The 16,811-nt window shown below is 44.2% G+C and overlaps 1 protein-coding gene across 1 annotated transcript in view; it reads left to right on the top strand.

Annotated features, from left to right (window-relative positions):
- The window catches only part of LOC116982478 (carbohydrate sulfotransferase 6-like), a 40,457-nt gene that overhangs the window by 11,161 nt on the left and 12,485 nt on the right, over nt 1-16,811 (top strand). The gene's annotated exons all lie outside the window — the stretch shown is intronic.

Here is a 16,811-nt window from a genome sequence, read left to right as displayed (position 1 = left end):
TAAGTTACAGGCTGGCACGTTTCAAGATGCAAGACTAGATACCCAGAACCATTGTAAAAAAAATTATGAGTGTTTAAAAAATATGGAGATCACCAGATGAAGGTAACGCCCCTTCCGGGGGGGTGGGAGGGGGCCAGGACTATAAAACCCCAGATGCCTGGACGTGAGTCAGTCACTCTGGAAGATCGCGAGGGAGAGGCCACAACTGTGATTCTAAGCTGTGAATCAACTGAACTGTGAGTCTGCAATGTACTTACAATAAATGATTTGTTAATGAAAATGAAATGAGTTGTTTGGCCTGCCCTGTGCTTGAAATTGAAATGGAAATGAAATTAAATGAGTTGTTTGGCCTGCCTGAGACCACTAATTTCAGCCCACAAGGCCCCTATTTGCCGAGAAACCAGTCCTTTTTGCTCAAAATGCTCATATTAGCCTAGGAGGAGCATTTTGGCCCAAAAGGCCCGTGCCAGGCCAGGAAAAGTCCCAAAAAAAGTGCCTTTCACTGAGATTTCACTTAGATTTATTTTTAAAGATCCCCATTCGGCCCATCAGGCCTGTACTATCCCAAGAGGAGTCCCTTTGGCCCATCAGTAAGTATTCCCCCTGCAAGTATTATACATCACCCCAGCAGTTTTCTCTCTCCCATCCTTGGCTCCCTGTGATATCTAGGCCAGGATAGACTTTCCTCCTTCATTGCTGTGATCTGCAGAAAAATATGAAAAATGTCTAAAATTGATTCTCCACCCTCTCCCCATTCTCACTCACAGAGTCTCTCACCTGTTTTGGGCAGAATTTCTGGCAGTTTCTGAGCTGCAGCCCACCAGCCCTGAGTGACTGAGCTGCCAGCCCACCAGGCCTGAGTGACTGAGCTGCCAGCCCACCCAGCCTGAGTGACTGAGCTGCCAGCCCACCAGGCCTGAGTGACTGAGCTGCCAGCCCACCAGGCCTGAGTGACTGAGCTGCCAGCCCACCAGGCCTGAGTGACTGAGCTGCCAGCCCAAGAATCCATTTGGCCCACAATGTCCATACTAGCCCTCTGGAAACAAGTCCCTTCGGCCCACAACACCCATACTAGCACTCCAGAAAGCCTCCCCCCCCAACTGGCCACCAATATTGGAATTGGTGGAGAGGTGGAATATTGCGTTGGGGGACCAGCCCTCCCGTGTGAACATGGGACCCAACGGGTCCCACTTAGTCTAGTATCATATAAATCTTGCAATTAAGCATAAAGATGTGTTCAGTACCTTCAATGGCAATATATCAGTGTGCTGCACTTTATACTTCCACATAATATAAATCAAGTATATTTTTGGAAAGAAAATAACTTTTAAAAGCCTTAATAGAGGAAAGGAAAGTGAAGGCACAGGGCATTTGAAATCAAATTTTACAGCCTGCAGCAGAACTTGGTGGGGAAATGGGATATTTAGATACCACATCTGGAGAATGGCAAAATGGTTTGAAGTTTAGAAACGAAGGTCATTAAACAACTGGATCCGAGACAAAACCGGGTGCTGAAGAATAATGTAGGTCAGTGGCTTGGAATGACCAGAATAAGTAGAGGCAGTCATGTTTAGGATTTGAGAATGCTAAATGACTAGAGGATCGAACAGTGAAAGGCTTGGATAGAGTGGATGTGGAGAGAATGTTCCCACTAGTCTAGGACTAGAGGACAGCCTCAGAATTAAAGGATGTTCTTTTAGGAAGGAGATGCAGAGGAATTTGTTTAGTCAGAGGGTGGTGAATCTGTGGAATTATTTGCCACAGAACGCTGTGGAGAAAAAGTCAGTGGAGAAGTGGAGAGTCAGCCGCAAACACGCCTCCGACTACGTAATAAATCCCATCCACATTATTACAGACAGATAATATTTAAAGGTAACTGGTTATAGTTATAACATACTGAGTTAAACTAAATGGCTGCTACATAATCAGCCATGATTGAATGGCGTAGACTTGATGGGCCGAATGGCCTTATTCTACTCCTGTCACTTCTGATCTTCTGATCGAAGGAGTTGAAAACAAAGGCATCAAAGGTCAGAGGTTTCAGTGGAATGGAGGCAAATGATATTCTGGGGATCAGGGCTGTTTGAGGTGGGGCAGGCAGTGGACTTTGTGACAGTTCTGCCAACAAGGGTGCATATGATCTGTTTCAACCTAAGGCAGGTCCAGCAAAAATAGGAAGGAAGAAGTGAAGCATCAGTCTCCGGAATCCTGTTTAAATCATTGACCATGGCTGTTTTGATGCAGGACTCAGTTCCATTTTACTACTTGCTTCCTGCAGCGCCTTACTCCCTTAAATCCAAAAAAGTTGCCCCTCAGTACTCCTTCTTCAATTGCATTCTCGTTGATAAGTGTCAATTTTTCATAGGCTGTTTACTAAGGGAAGTATTTACTTTTACTGCCCGACCAACTCTAACGGATTTGTAATCTTTGCAGTGAGACTGTCTGACCAAGAGCAAACCTTCTGCACTACAGTTTTACGCTAATGTATTTTTGTAAGAGCTCTTAAAGCAGCAGGCACTCCATTCCTTCTTTAACTAAACCAAACCAATAAGAACTCAAAACATGTCCTAAACTTACCTGCCACTCAATTATTCCAAATGCAATTTAACGGCAATGCCAATTCTAACATATCCCCTATATTAGACTTATCTTTTGAATAATAATAAAACATGCAGTGAATTCTTAGCAAGATAAAATTATGACCAAATAACTTGTCCAGTTCTACACAGTCATTGTCATGCAGTTAAACAAAAAAAAAAGTCTAATAGTAATCAGAACTTTAATTTATTAAGTCAGTGTATCTGTTCTCATTTTTAAGATTGTATGGACTGGAACAGCATTTCCTTTAAGTCACAGTGGAAAGCTCCAGACGTCCAGATGTGTGTACTGTTCATGATCAGTCAGTCATGGTGGAGCAGATGGGAATCCAAGGTTAAATATAGCTGTCAGATATAGTGATGTAAGATGGGAGCTAATTGAGGCATGATGTGCAGATGTGGCCCGATGTTGGTCTTAATTGATGTTTATCATTTATTTAACTTTTGTTTTATATTATTTCTAATGAAACAACACCATTTAGGAAGCAGACTGCTCAGAGGTCAGAGAATTTGCATTTTTATGATCTAAAGGGTTACAAGGTACTGCTGGAAATATGTGATTTCAGAAGCATTGATCATATGGGTTAGTATTGAAAATGTTGCATTAAAATTTGACAACAGCAGATACCATTATTGAAATAGTTGGTGTCAAGCTGGGAAGGGTACAGAGAAGTTTTAAGAGGATATTGCCAGGACTAAAGGGTCTGAGCTATAGGCAGAGGTTGAGTAGGTTGGGACTCTATACCTTGGAGCACAGGCGGAGGAGGGGTGGTCTTGTAGAGGTGTATAAGATCATGAGAGGAATCGATCGGGTAGATGCACAGAGTCTCCTGCCCAGCGAAGGAAATATATGTGTATTAAAATGGTTACATGATCCACTCATGTTTACACATGCACTTACAAGCTGTATAAAGGGCCTGTCCCACTGTCACAACCTAATTCACGACCTCTGCCGAGTTTGCCCTTGACTCGTACTCGCAGCAAGGTCATCACAAGGTAATAGGAGGTCGTAGGTAGGTCGTGATGCTGGTCGTAGGTACTCGTGGCATCAAGTAGGTCGGGGCGTTTTTCTAGCCTGATGAAAAATGTCCATGAGTAAAAAAGGTCGTGAATTAGGTCGTGAAAGTGGGACAGGCCCTTTAGAAAGAGGCATGTGAAGATTTCTAGTAAAAAATAAATGAGGCATTATCTGTGTCAGATTGCTATATTTCTGTCCACTGGTCTTTAAATCAAAAAGTCCAGTATTTAACCTTAAGTTTAGCTGGTTCTAGCATCCCGTAAATCATGCCATGATCATTTTTATTCCTGCCTCACAAATAAGCAACATTCGTCCCAGCTGCCTGCGTTTGGGCCATATCTCTCCATTCATCTACCTGTCTAACTGTTTCTTAAACGTTGCAATAATCCCTGCCTCAACTACCGCCTCTGAAAGCTTGTTACATATACCCACCACCCTTTGTGACAAAGATATCGTCTCATTACTATTAAATCCTTTCCCCTCCACCTTAAACATATGTCCTCTGGTCCTCGATTTCCCTACTCTGGGCAAGTGCCTCTGTGCATCTACCCAATCTATTCCTCTCATGAATTTTTAGCTTTTATAGTTAGAGAGGTCGTTTTTAAAGACTAAAAACTTTTAATGCTGTGAAATTGGTTAGATGACGTGCAGGTATGTAGGTTAATTGGCTTGGTATAAGTGTAAATTATCCCTTGTGTGTGTAGGATAGTGTTAAGGTGCGGGGATCACTGGTCAGTGAGGACCCGGTGGGCCAAAGGGTCTGTTTCTGTGATGTGTCTCTAAACTAAACTAAAATGACAAGAGCAGCAAGAAACAGAAAAGCAGATTGAACGGGTTCCATAGATATATAAAAGTTTAACAAAAATAGTATTGGGAAAATAAAGAAATAAACATTAAATAAATAACCCGTGACGGACCTCAAGGAATTGTCATGGGTTCAATGAACTTACAGAAATTAGTATAACCTTGGAAACAAATTAAACAGAATCTAAAATTAAGAAATCTATCTCTTTTAATGCCAATAGTCAATAATCCGTCGTTTAAACCTTCAATTATAGATAAATCATTTACACAATGGGAAAGAATGGGAATTAAAACGCTCGAATATGTGTATGAATTGGGAACATTATTATCATTTCAACAATTACAACTGAAATATAATTTGAAAAATAATCAATATTTTAAATATCTTCAAATCCGTGACTATCTGAAAAAATACACAAAAGACTATCATAACATGCCTCCAGACTTACTGGATGAAGCAATGAAGACAAAGGCTGAATCAGCAAATCTAATATCATACTTATACAACATTATTTTAAATATAGAAATACCTACAACTGATGGCATTAGAAAAGACTGGGAACAAGAACTAGCTATAAAAATTTCAAAAGAGAGCTGGGATAAACACTTACTATATGTGCATAAATGCTCGATCAACGTACGACATACTCTAATTCAATTCAAAACATTACATAGACTATATTATTCAAAAACCAAAATAAATAAACTTTTCCCCAATGTCTCACCCACTTGTGATAAATGTCAGTCTCAAGAAGCTACCATAGCGCACTCTTTTGTTTTTTGTATAAACTTCCAAAAATTCTGGAACGAAATATTTGAAATCTTCACAAAATTAATTAAAATAAACCTTGTACCAAAAGCAGAATGGATCATTTTTGGAATATCGGAAGGTAACCCCGAACTAAATGTGTTTCAAAAGAACTTACTTAATTACGGGCTAATAATGGGAAAAAAGCTTATACTCAAATTCTGGAAAAACGCTCCAATACCAACAATAAAAATGTGGATTTCAAACATGTTCGAAACACTACACCTGGAAGAGATGAGACTCCTCCTAGCAGGCAAAGCAGACCACTTCCAAAAGACGTGGTCTGCATTTATGGAACTATTACAAGCATAAGGTGCAATAGTAATCTAAAAAATAAATGGCACCAGGATCTGGTAACGGGGGGTGAAAAAACACGGTTGGTATATCCTTTTTAGCGGAGTTTTGTGTTATAATAGAGCGATTGTTTCTCCTTTTTTTTTCTTTCCTTTCTAGGATCTATTTCTTTTCTTTACTTCCTTCTCTAACTTCTTTTCTAAGGGGCTTTCTTTTCCCAACACTTTCCTGCACCTTCACGACTCTTGCTCACTTTCCTTACTTCTTTTATTTCTACCGTTTTTAAAGCTCGAAAAATGAAGTGGTACAACAAATGTAATAAGATATATGTGATGTGCATTACTGTAATTTACTGTACTTCTAATAAAAATAAATAAAAAATAAAAAAAATAAATTAGTATAACAGCAAAAATACTGGTACTCGAGAAATGAAGGAGCTGAAATCTGAGTTTTTTCTTGAATGTGGAGCTGTTAATTTAGCAGAAAATCTTGTGTATGGCTGTTTGCTGACAACTCCGTTTTAACTGACACAGTCTGTTTAACCCTTTCCGTCCAAGGAATCACTACTCAACATGTTACAACATACATAGATACATACATATATAGAAAATAGGTGCAGGAGTAGGCCATTCGGCCCTTCGAGCCTGCACCGCCATTCAATATGATCATGGCTGATCATCCAACTCAGTATCCCGTACCTGCCTTCTCTCCATACCCCCTGATCCCTTTAGCCACAAGGGCCACATCTAACTCCCTCTTAAATATAGCCAATGAACTGGCCTCAACTACCCTCTGTGGCAGAGAGTTCCAGAGATTCACCACTCTCTGTGTGAAAAAGTTTCTTCTCATCTCGGTCCTAAAGGATTTCCCCCTTATCCTTAAGCTGTGACCCCTTGTCCTGGACTTCCCTAACATCGGGAACAATCTTCCTGCATCTAGCCTGTCCAACCCCATAAGAATTTTGTACGTTTCTATAAGATCCCCTCTCAATCTCCTAAATTCTAGCGAGTATAAGCCAAGTCTATCCAGTCTTTCTTCATATGAAAGTCCTGACATCCCAGGAATCAGTCTGGTGAACCTTCTCTGCACTCCCTCTATGGCTATAATGCCCTTCCTCAGATTTGGAGACCAAAACTGTACGCAATACTCCAGGTGTGGTCTCACCAAGACCCTGTACAACTGCAGTAGAACCTCCCTGCTCCTATACTCAAATCCTTTTGCTATGAAAGCTAACATACCATTCGCTTTCTTCACTGCCTGCTGCACCTGCATGCCTACTTTCAATGACTGGTGTACCATGACACCCAGGTCTCGCTGCATCTCCCCTTTTCCTAGTCGGCCACCATTTAGATAATAGTTTGCTTTCCTGTTTTTGCCACCAAAATGGATAACCTCACATTTATCCACATTATACCACTTTTGCTATGAACACTCCCCTTACACTCCTTGGATCACCAGTGAAGCAAATTTAGCAAAGCAGTCTTAATAGACTGCTTTGCTAAGTTTAGGACCGAGATGAGGAAAACATTTTTCACACAGTGGTGAATCTCTGGAATTCTCTGCCACAGAAGGTAGTTGAGGCCAGTTCATTGGCTATATTTAAGAGGGAGTTAGATGTGGCCCTTGTGGCTAAAGGGATCAGGGGGTATGGAGAGAAGGCAGGTACGGGATACTGAGTTGGATGATCAGCCATGATCATATTGAATGGCGGTGCAGGCCCGAAGGGCCGAATGGCCTACTCCTGCACCTATTTTCTATGTTTCTATATCGCATATCATGTCCACAGGCATCTTTAATGGTCCCACTATAACAGGGACAGTCTTTGATGGCCAGGGCAGGTATGTCGTACAGCAACTACCTCTCAGTTTACATGGTAATGTAATCCAGGTCTCCAAGCTTAAGCACCCACATTTAACCAGCATAAGCAATGCATACAACCCTGCAAGCACTCGTAGCACAAAATGTAACCACTGTACTATGGATGTATTAACTGGGATTGGTCACAAAGGGATGGACCATTCCCCACCATGAATGGACACATGCGCACAAACCCAGCAGATGGATACATGGCTTCCCCTAACATGAGCATGACATATTCTACATTTAAGTTCTTCATTGACCTGGATCTACGCGATGCATCTCCACACAGGATATGCCATTGCCTCCCCATCAAAGTCCATGCCCTGCCCCGAACAATTCAAACTTGCTGCCTCCCCGCCACGTCAAAGTACAACTTCTTCCTGTCTGATAAGGGCTGTGGGAGAACATGGATTCCCCGTCGCACATGGAAATTGGGTGTTGTTGTGATTAGTCACAATGATACTGTGCGTTAGTGTAGTTAGTGCCATCCATCCGAGCAGCGCCAGCATTCTCACTCCCCACAAGGTGCGACTCTCCCATCACCTGCAGACAAAACAAGATTGTATCTTGTTAGCACTTCACTATCTTTACTTCAATCTCCGGTGGTTCAAGCATGTGAATGAAGGGTGTCCAACATTCAGCAGTTGTTATCTGCTCCCTTAGCGATGACCACCCCTTTTTCCACTGGGACATTGGTGTGAGTAACACAAATGTTGCCCACCTTAAGGTCACCATCCCCTGCTTCTTCCATTCCCTGTTGCCACTTGTCATCCTCCTCATGCCCAGAAGCTTCTATTATCCTGTGGAGAGCAAAAGCGCCAGGCAGTGGCCAGTTGTTAATGTTGTCCAGGACATTCAGCGTTAACATGGTACACATTGTGATACGTCTCCTTTTGGCGTCAGACCAAAGGAGCAGCCGGTAGGTAGTTCTTCCCCCATATTGGTCGTCCATTTTATCTTCCAGTCCCTATTCTTCCAAGTTGCCATTGGCAACTGGCCAGGAGTCGGTGTAAATATGGACGGGAACGTCCGTCTCCTGGAGGGGGTAGAGTGGCCACAATCAGTTCAGCCATTCGGTTGGATCCACTATCACCCTCTTCCACATAGCTTCTCCCTATGCGAGGGTTCTGTGCAGCCGTCCTCCTTCTATGCTTTCCACTCTCCTGCCAAGAAGAGCCATCAGTGAACCAAGCATGCACTTGACCTCGGGAGTCAATCTATCAAAAGGCACCCCCATTTGATGGGTGATTCTTTGGGCTTGGCACTGGAATCGGTTCTTCCATTGCCACTGGTAAAGAGGCCGCCTATTCATGCAGGTGGCTGACCCTTGGTGGCCCTCTAGTTGATGCAACATTTCTAATTTACAATGGATGACTGTAGAACTGTTCCCTTCCTATGGCTGGTGTTGTGGAGTAAAACCCAATTCACTGTGGGAAGCTCTGGTCTGGGGAGTACCTTGCCAGACACGGTCAGGAATTCTGTTTCCAATAGCGCCAATTGACAGAAACATGCCAATAACTGTTTATCATTGAGCTGTCATTCTAGTCCAGAATCCCAGAGACACATTGTGTTAAAGTAAACTTGAAAACGCACCTCAAAGATTGGGTAAGGGAAACAAGGCTATACTTTATTTAAGGTAGACAAAAGTGCTGGAGAAACTCAGCGGATGCGGCAGCATCTATGGAGCGAAGGAAATGGGCAACGTTTCGGGCCAAAACCCTTCTTCTTTATTTAAGAGCGCTCAGTACCACACCCATTGGGAACGGTCAAACTAGCCTGAAGAAGGGACTCGACCCGCAACGTCACCCATTCCTTCTATCCAGAGATGCTGCCTGTCCCGCTGAGTTACTCCAGCATGTTGTGTCTATCTTCGGTGTAAACCAGCATCTGCCGTTCCTTCCTGCACAGTCAAACTAGATTGTTGCCTGAACAAGACTCATGTGATCTTTCATACAGTTTTCCTCTTTATTGTTTATTTGCACTAATTAGACTAATTGCCAATTCCACTAATCAACAAATGTAATTCATGCACATCAGTCAAACACATCCGCAGCCTCTGGACAGGGAAATAATGGCAAGACTTGCTCCAGCATGACATGGGCAGCCTCAAAAGCACATTGTTGTTCCAATCCACATTCTAATTCCGCCTTTTGTTGGGTTACTGTAGACCAGCGTTTCTCAACCTTGTGGAATCCTTGAAATAATTTTCATGTCTCAGGGAACTCCTCCATAAAAATTATTATATATCTTTATTCATCTCTTTCTTTCTCTTTCATAAACTTAAAGTTCATAAGGCAAACATAATGTATTTTTCTGATAACTGGTTTAAGCAAAGAATAACATGTTTTTCTCAAGTTTATTGACAATGCAAAAAAAAAACAAATCAAACTGCTTGTTCAAAACTGAAGCAAATACTGGCCGGTACAAAGCTTTTCAAAAAGAGGGGTAGCATGACAGGGTTATAAATTTTTTTATGTGAAATAATGTGCGTGCTGCCCACATCACGAGCAGAAGCGTAAAGTCCCTCGATGCCGAGGTCCAGGGCCATGGAAGCTCTGGGGTTTTAGATGCTCTCTGATGCATTCTGAGCCTTATTTTGTAGCATTTTTGCGTATGACCAATATTTCAGAAATTAACAGGAATCTGAGAGGTAGATTTTTCACACAAAGGGTGGTGGGTGTATGGAACAAGCTGCCAGAGGAGGTAGTTAAGGCTGGGACTATCCTAATGTTTAAGAGACATTTGGACACTAGATGGATAGGACAGATTTAGATGGATATATGGGCCAAATGCATGTGAGTGGGACTAGTGTAGATGGGACATTTTGGTCGGTGTGGGCAAGTTGGGCTGAAGGGCCTGTTTCCACACTGCATCACTCTATGACTAAAAAGTTAAGAAGAAAAATGCATGTTGATAAGTAGAGCAGATTTGAAAGAGTAGTGAAATGTAAAGGCAGAGAGAGGTTTATGGGTGGAAAGGAACATAGGAAAGGAGGGGGGAGAGTGGGCTTGGGAAGATGGGTGAAGGGAAAATAGACACAAAGTGCTGGAGTAACTCAGTGGGTCAGGCAGCATCTGTGGAGAACGTGGATAGGTGACATATCACAGAGTGCTGGAGTAACTCAGTGGGTCAGGCAGCATCTCTGGAGAATATGGATAGGTGACATGTCACAGAGTGCTGGAGTAACTCAGCGGGTCAGGCAGCATCTCTGGAGAAAAGGTATAGATTATATTTCGGGTTAAGACCCTTCTTCAGTAATATTCATGATGTGACATGTATAGACATTCCTGAATGTTACCCAAATCATCGTGAGCTACTTTGTTACGGTGCCCTCTCCTATAATGTCTCTGCTGCCTTGGGTGATGCAGGACAGGACACGAGCTTTGGGATACGGTGTGAAGCTGTTGCAGTCTGTCCCAGCCTGGTAAAAACCTGGATGGAATGGATGTGGAGAGGATGTTTCCACTAGTGGGAGAGTCTAGGACCAGTGGCCAAAGCCTCAGAATTGAAAGACGTTCCTTTAGGATGGAGATGAGCAGGAATTTCTTAAGTCAGAGGGTGGTGAACTGTGGAATTCATTGCCACAGACAGCTGTGGATGTCAAGTCAATGGACATTTTTCAGGAGGAGATTGATAGATTATTGATTGATACATGTGTCAGAGGTAATGAGGAGAAGGCAGGAGAATGGGTTTGAGAGGGAACGATAGATAGAGTCATAGAGTGATACAGTGTGGAAACAGGCCCTTCGGCCCAGCATGTCCCATGGTGCAGTTGAATAAGACTTGGTGAGACCGCATTTAGAATGTTGTGTTCAGTTCTGGGCACCATGTTATAGGAAAGATGTCAAACTGGAAAGAGTACAGAGATGATTTATGAGGATGTTGCCTGGACTAGAGGGTGTGAGCTATAGGGAGAGGTTGAGTAGGTTGGAACTCTATTCCATGGAGCACAGGAGGATGAGGGGAAATCTTATAGAGGTGTACAAAATCATTAGAGGAATAGATCGGGTAGATGCACAGAGTCTTTTGCCCAGAGTAGGGGAATCGAGGACCAGAGAACATAGGTTCAAGGTGAAGGGGAAAAGATTTAATAGGAATCGGAGGGGTAACTTTTCCACACAAAGGGTGGTGGGTGTATGGAACGAGCTGCCAGAGGTGGTAGTTGAGGTTGGGACTATCACAACATTTAAGCAACAGTTAGGCAGGTACATGGATAGGACAGGTTTGAAGGGATATGGACCAAATGCAGGCAAGTGGACTAGTGTAGCTGGGACATTGTTAGCCGGTGTGGGCAAATTGGGCCAAAGGGCCTGTTTCCACACTGTGTCACTCTATGACTCTATCCATGTTCTCCAGAGATGCTGCCTGACCCGCTGTGGGAGATTGTGCTTCCTCAGCTGCCGTAGGAAGTACCTCCTCTGTTGTGCCTTTTTGACTGTGGTGTCGATGGTAGCCCCCCCACTTAAGGTCATTGGAGATGATGGTTCCCAGGAACTTAAAAGACTCCACAGATGTGACTGGTGTTGTTGATGGTGAGTGGGGTGAGGGGAGGGGGAGCTCTCGTAAAGTCTACAATCAATTCCACTGTCTTAAGAGCATTAAGCTCCAGGTTGTTGCGATGGCACCAAGGCGCCAGCTGTGTCACTTCCTGTCTGTAGGCAGATTCCTCCCCATCCTGGATCAGTCCAATCAGGGTTGTGTCGTCCGCAAACTTGAGTAGCTTGACAGAGGTGTCTGTGGAGGTGCAGTCATTGGTGTAGAGAGAGTAGAGGAGAGGGGAGAGTACGCAGCCTTGCGGTGCTCCTATGCTGAGCGTTTGCAGGTCCAAGTGCTTTCCCAGCCACACATGCCGCTTCCTGTCTGTCAGGAAACTGGTGATCCACCAACAGAGGGGTTCAGGCACAGTCAACGTTTGGAGTGTAGTAGCTCTGGCACAATGGTGTTGAATGCAGAGCTAAAATCCCCAAACAAAATTCTCGCATAGGTCCCCTGGCGGTCTAGGTGCTGGAGGATGAAGTGCAGGCCCAAGTCATCCACAGATCTATTGGCCCGATATGCAAACTGCAGAGGGTCCAGCAGGGGGGGTCGTGATATTTTTCAGCTGTGCTAGCACAAGCCTTTCGAGAGTCTTCATGACTACAGAGGTCAGTGCGACAGGCCTATAGTCATTAAGACCAGTAATCCTTGCCTTTTTGGGTACAGGGACAATAGTGAAGAGTTTGAACCAGGCAGGGACAGTACATGTTTGCAGGGACTGGTTAAAAATGTCTGTAGTTGTTTGGCACAGAGCTTGAGTGTTGAGGGGGAAACATTGTCAGGTCCTGGAGATTACCGGCTTTTCTGTCTTCTGAAAAGCCTCTCCACCTCCTCTATTTTTATTGTTTATGAAGTGATGTTGTTCAGCAAGGAGGGTGTGGGTAATTGGGTGTGAAGTGGTGATTGGAGAGGGGTGAGTGTAGAAGGGCCCAGTCTTTGCATTAGAGGTCTGGCTGTGAGTGGGTGTGAAGTGTTGGTTGGGGTGGGAAAGGGTCCAGTCTTTACATACTGGAGTCTTGCCTTAAGTATGTGTGAAGTGGTGAATGGGGAAGAATGGGTGCAGGGTCCATTCTTTGCAGACTGGGGTCTGGCTGTGTTTGTTGAGGAGGAGGAGGGGGGGGGGGGGGGGTACCAGGGTTACATTTCTGATTTTCAAACCTGCAGTAAAACTCATTCAGGTCGTTGGTCAGCTGATGATTATCCAAAGAGTGGGGGTTTTCCTCTTATAACTGGTAATTTCTTGCATGCCCTTCCAAACTGAAGAAGAGTCACTAGCTGAGAACTTGCTCCTCAACTTCTCAGAGTACCTTTCCTTGGCAAGTAGAGGCGCTGATGTGCTTTCTTTATAATTGCGTCAGTCTTCTTGGACCAGGAGAGATCTTCAGAAATATGCACGCCCAGGAATTTGAAGCTCTTGACCCTCTCCACCATCGACCCCTTGATATAAGCGGGACTGTGTCCCCCCATCCTACCCCTTCCAAAGTCCACAATCAGTTCCTTGGTTTTACTGGTGTTGAGAGCCAGGTTATTATGCTGGCACTATTTGGTCAGTCGGTCTATCTCACTTCTATACTCGGACTCGTCCCCATCGGTGATACGTCCCACAACAGTGGTGTCATCAGCGAACTTGATGATGGAGTTCGCACTATGACTGGCTATGCAGTCATGAGTATAGAGTGAGTACAGCAGGGGGCTGAGCACGCAGCCTTGAGGTGCTCCTGTGCTGATTGTTATCGAGGCTGACACATTTCCACCAATACGTCTGTGGTCTTTGAATGAGGAAGTCGAGGATCCAATTGCAGAGGGATACGCAGAGACCCAGTTCTGAGAGCTTGGTAACCAGCTTGGAGGGGATGATTGTATTAAATGCCGAGCTGTAATCAATGAATAACAGCCTGACATATGTGTTTTTGTTGTCCAAGTGGTCCAGAGCGGAGTGAAGAGCCAACGAGATCGCATCCACTGTTGATCTGTTGTGGCGGTAGGCAAACTGCAGTGGGTCCAGGTTTTTGTCGAGGTAGGAGGTATTTGCTCCATGATCAACCTCTCAAAGCACTTCATCACCACCGACGTTAGTGCCACTGGTTGATAGTCGTTGAGGCACGTCACCTTGCTCCTCTTGGGCACGGTATTATTGATGCCCTTTTAAAGCAGGTGGGAACCTCAGACCTCAGAAGTGAGAGGTTGAAGATGTCCATATAAACTACAGCCAGTTGGTCCGCACAGGTTTTTAGAACACGACCGGGTATACCACCAGGTCCAGGCGCTTTTCGAGGGTTCAAATTCAAGTTCAAGTGAGTTTATTGTCATGTGTCCCTGTATAGGACAATGAAATTCTTGCTTTGCTTAAGCACACAGAAAATAGTAGACATTTACTACAAAACAGATAAATGTGTCCATATACCATGATATAAATATATACACACATGAATAAATAAACTGGTAAAGTGCAAATAACAGAAAGTGGTTATTAATAATCAGAGTTTTGTCTGAGCCAGGTTTAATAGCCTGATGGCTGGGGAAGTAGCTATTCCTGAACCTGGTTGTTGCAGTCTTCAGGCTCCTGTACCTTCTACCTGAAGGTAGCAGGGAGATGAGTGTGTGGCCAGGATGGTGTGGGTCTTTGATGATACTGCCAGCCTTTTTGAGGCAGCGACTACGATAAATCCCCTCGATGGAAGGAAGGTCAGAGCCGATGATGGACTGGGCAGTGTTTACTACTTTTTGTAGTCTTTTCCTCTCCAGGGCGCTCAAATTGCCGAACCAAGCCACGATGCAACCGGTCAGTATGCTCTCGACTGTGCACCTGTAGAAGTTAGAGAGAGTCTTCCTTGACAATCCGACTCTCCGTATACTTCTCAGGAAGTAGAGGCGCTGATGAGCTTTTTTGATAATTGCGTTAGTTTTCTCGGACCAGGAAAGATCTTCAGAGATGTGCACGCCCAGGAATTTGAAGTTCTTGACCCTTTCAACCATCGACCCGCTGATATAAATGGGGCTGTGGGTCCCCCTCCTACTCCTTCCAAAGTCCACAATCAGTTCCTTGGTTTTGCTGGTGTTGAGGGCCAGGTTATTGCGCTGGCACCATATGGACAGTTGCTCAATCTCTCTTCTGTATTCTGACTCATCCCCATCAGTGATACGCCCCACAATAGTGGTGTCGTCAGCGAACTTGATGATGGAGTTCGCACTGTGGTTCGCTACGCAGTTATGGGTATAGAGTGAGTACAGCAGGGGGCTGAGCACGCAGCCTTGAGGTGCTCCCGTGCTGGTTCACCCCATTGAAGGATTTCCTGACGTCGGCCTCTGTGACTGAGACTGAAATACCATCACAGTGAATGGGGGCGCGAGAAGGCACATCAGTGTTCTCCCTATCAAAGCGTGCGTAAAACGCATTGAGCTCGTCAGGGAATAATGTTTCGCCGACATTCGAGCTGCCTCCTGGTTTCGCCTTGTAGGAGGTGACTGCATTCAGGCCCCGCCACAGCTGCCGAACATCTGTCTCAGCTCTGATTCGTCTTCTCAGCTCTTACCGATTAGGCTATCTTTTAACCCTTTAACGATTAGGCTATCGGCTTGACGCATATTTGCCACCCCCGATCTTGAAATGGAAAAGTTACATCTGTATATAATGATCCCATTAAAATGTATATTTTATAAATTTCCAATATTTTATACTAAGTATTATTAAAATTGCTTAAGTACTTTTGTTATAAGATGGAAGGGGTAGATCCGCAAATATGTCGTAATTTGAACATGGGAATTAAAATTATTATCGACTTAATTCACATCTCTGTAACTTAGCTTTTAGGGGGGATACGGTACAGTACTGATTTTGGTATCAAAATGCCTGCAATTCAATTATACAACGAGGTCAGAAAATCTAGTCAGAAAATCCTGTGTCAAAAATGTTTAGTTTTGACAATTAGCTCCGAATAAAATTGGTGATAATGTTCTCCCTCTCCTAACCTTTGGTTTTCACTGCACCAAGGAGATCTTCCAACTCCATCTTCCAACTCCATCTTCTCCCTAGCTTCCTCAGCAGCAACATCTTCAATGGATTGCTGCATTACTGCAGACATCCATGATGATCCTGAAAACGTGCAGAATTTTGTAATATTCAAATTATATTAAAAATAGGATGCAAAAAGAAAGTCACAAACTATGGAATTCATATTTTTCAGCCTCGCCTCTCCCCTCCACCTCTCTCTCCCTCCTTCCCCTCTCTCTCTCTCTCTCCACTCCCCCTCTCACATTCCCTTCTCTTCCTCCTTTCTCCCTCCCACGCAGCATTAAAGGGAACACGGCGTGGGGGGGGGGGGAGAAAGGAGTGAGGCCGGCGGGAGTGGGGGGTGGCGTGGGCCCAGCGGGGGGGGGGGGGAGTGGTGTCATGGGCGGTGGGTGGGGGAGGCGAAGGCCCGTTCGGAGCGGCGTCTGGTTTCGAGGTTACAGCCGCTGCCAGTCGTTCCTGCTCCCGCCCGGCGATGGGTCACCGCGTGGGGTCGAGAGCATTGTAAACAATGACTGCATCATTGTACTATAATGATTGCTTGATGTATTGTAAACTCTGAGTGTATTTTTGATGTGCAGTGCTGTGCATTTTTGCTGCATAAAGTCCTTGGAAAAAGAAAAGCGAGCAAGAGAAACAACGTTTCATAAACTAACAAAAATATAAATAAATAAACTTTTGATAAACTAACAAAAATAAACGTAAACATATTTAATTTAAAAAAAATCATATATCATCCCTAAATCATGGGTAAAAATGACTGAATAACGTGGGTGAATGAGGGACTGAACCTGCACACCAGGAAGCACAGACAGGACTGATGGAGACCGTGCATGCGTCTGTACTCGAGTGAGTCACTTGATGACACATGAACCTGTCACGTAC

Source organism: Amblyraja radiata, chromosome 17, assembly GCF_010909765.2.
Source record: "Amblyraja radiata isolate CabotCenter1 chromosome 17, sAmbRad1.1.pri, whole genome shotgun sequence".
Classification (NCBI taxonomy): Eukaryota; Metazoa; Chordata; class Chondrichthyes; order Rajiformes; family Rajidae; genus Amblyraja; species Amblyraja radiata.
Note: the sequence above shows the minus strand (reverse complement) of the source record. Positions and strands in the feature narration are given on the sequence as shown.